Raw genomic sequence first — 3,200 nt, forward strand, 5'->3', positions numbered from 1 at the left:
GAGAGCCGCTGAAAAATCATCGGACAAGCGACCAAAGCAGAATGCAGGGTAGCCATTATGGTGGCCGTGATGATATTGGCGTTTTTAACAGCGTGGATGCCGTACTCGGTGCTAGCTCTCATGATTGCATTTGGCGGCGTTCATATCAGTCCGGTCGTCAGCATAATACCGGCTTTGTGCGCCAAGTCGAGCATATGCTGGAATCCAATTATATACATTGGACTCAATACGCAGGTAGGCTACGTCAACGTATACTGATGTTATTGTTGTAAAATAGGTATAATATTTTGTTTTGAATTTAAACGATAACCGGAAAACGGAACAAAATACCCACGGTAAAAAATATCCGAAAAAAAGCATACTCTTGGTTGATGATGATGATGATGATGATAATAATAATAATAGTTAATACTCTAAGGGCCGTTATTACAATGTCCCGCTAAATTATATTTATCTGTCAGTTAGGCTAGCGTGCAGTTAAGCGTAGCAGGGACTTTAGTGGCGAGTTTAAAACAAACCATTATTACAATGGTACCGCTAGTACTAACCATCAGTTTAATAATTCTAAACGTAACGAATATTTTCATTGGCTCATAATGAAGCAGCTGTTAATTGTTATGCGATAACCGATAATGATTAATGAAATGTTTTGTGATATTGATAATAATTATCTATAACTATAACTATTGATATTATTTTTTGGTTTTCCGTTCTGTACAAGTGCAAGACGCAATTGCCAATTACTATTATTTTACCTTGAAATTTTGAATTTTTTTCCTTCAAAAAATTAATTAAAAATGAATAAAGAAAAAAGAGAAAGGCAAGCGAATTTCACATTGTCGGAAGAAAAGTTATTGGTGGAACTTGTTTCAAAATATGGTTCAGTAATAGAAAATAAGGAGACAGATTCAGATATATGGAAAAAAAAGGCTGAAACCTGGGAATTAATTGATAGTGCAATAGGTAACCAGGATATTGGGTAGGTAGATATACTCTAAGATCAAACAATATTTCAGCACAATAATTATTTATTAATACTATTATTTTATTATCCATATTTTTCATTAAAATATTTACCTGTCAGTAGCTGTTTCCAGTTTTCCCCCGAGTAAAGTTAATGGGTAATCTACACAGTTTTTGGAAAGACGAAATCTGTATATGAATTCATCATCTCCTAAAATATTATAGTAGTTTGGCCTATCTTTATATTGCTGTGATCTTCTACGGCCAACATTATTAACATCATCAATAAATCGAATCAAATTATTTAAATTATTCATTTTAAGTTAAATATTTTATTGTCAAAAAAATAAAAAGAACACAGCGTCACAGCACAGTTGTAGAAAATACAGCAGAAAATGAGTTGCAGAATAGATCTAACTGATAAAAAAAAACAGCACAACAAATTCGTAAAGTACCTGTAAAAATATAAATATCCAATGCGTATACTCTATGGATTCTTCCCGCTAGCTACTTTAACGGGCAGTAAAGCTTGCCGCTTATAAAGTGACCGCTATCTCGTAGTTAGCGGTAACATTTTACGTAACGGTACATTGTAATAATGGAATATTAAAAAGTAGCCGCTAAATGTGTCCGCTACGTTACCGCACACCTTAGCAGGACATTGTAATAACGGCCCTAAAAGTCTAAAGAACCGATGAGCCAAGGAAATAATATGAAGAGAATAATTACGTTAGTGACGTTTCACAATTTCGCATAATAGGTAAACACGAAACACAATCATAGCTGCGGTAATTTCTCAATTGTCCTAACTCAATAATCGTTAATGGCTATACTCAACAATGTGTAAATCATGTTGCATGCAGTTGGAAGTAAATTGAACGTATGCTAGGAATAGTGGGGTTATGTCAACATATTATTACAATAATTACTAACAAACATATGTATATACCGACAAAATGTACATAATAATGTTTTCGTTTTTTTTTTTTTTTGTTGCTGATACTACAAATATAAACTTTATTTAAAAACAAATTATTGATCATAAAGATATTATAATTAAATTTTGTGATTGTATTTAAAAGTTTGTAATAGGACTTATTAACTAATGACTTTTTTTTAAATAAATAATGACACGTCAATATATAACCTATGAATAAAATATGCATTTTTTGCTTACCGACGTGATGTTATTAGTAATTTAAGTTTACAACTACAAGCCATTGTCAATATTATAAATTATTATACAATAAATATCAACTATGTTATTTTATTATTTTTGGTATTTGATCAGACATGGAATAATAACTAAAAACAAGTACCACACAAAAAATCGCTGTAGTCTTAATAAATAATAAATAATATTTTACGAAAACGTATTAATATATTAATAACCGAAGTAGCTGTAGTCACGTATGATTGTAATTTGTAGCTGTAGCCCTGTAGATACATATTCCCAAATGAGCCACCTAACCAAACCAACATTGAGATGTAATTCACCCATTGTCCACACACGGCCAGAATTAGCAGAGACTGGAATTTACTCAATACAATAAATATTATGATGATGAAAAATTGGGAGTAGGACGTTGGAATGCATACCCCATAATCATATAATATTCAAGTAGCTATACACGGGTAGGTATCTCCTATTTCACTATATAGTTTATGTGGAGTATTTTTATATAGGTATAGTTAATTGTGGATAGTATTATACATTAATATTTAGCCTATGATTGTAAATATGACTTGTGATAATTATTCCAAATTAAAAATATAGACAAACATTAAGTTTTCCTGACTAATGAACATTAATATTATAAAATATTATAATACTTTTAAATTATTTATCTATATATAGATTTACAGTTTAATATCTAATAAAATGCTAAAAAAAAATTTTTACAAGCTATTTGAATAGTAATATATGAAAATTGCACTATTTGCTAAAACCGTTCACCACTACATAATTTTACTGATAAAAATGTCCATAATATCATCCATACGTGTTTATGAGAATTTCCATCGAGTCAATACCATGCTATACTTTCATATTTCTACTCGTACAGCAACAATACTGGTCCTAAATGAAAACTTATTGAATCAATGATCAAATTGTATACGAGAATTACATTTTCAGCATTATTGAACAATGTAAATAAAAATAAATATCTATTTCGTTAACGAAAAAGGAAACGTTTTTTACTTATGTTTCGTATTGTGCTACAGTTTTAGTTGGA

Source organism: Acyrthosiphon pisum, unplaced genomic scaffold (genome assembly GCF_005508785.2).
Source record: "Acyrthosiphon pisum isolate AL4f unplaced genomic scaffold, pea_aphid_22Mar2018_4r6ur Scaffold_20837;HRSCAF=22278, whole genome shotgun sequence".
In the NCBI taxonomy this organism is placed as follows: domain Eukaryota; kingdom Metazoa; phylum Arthropoda; class Insecta; order Hemiptera; family Aphididae; genus Acyrthosiphon; species Acyrthosiphon pisum.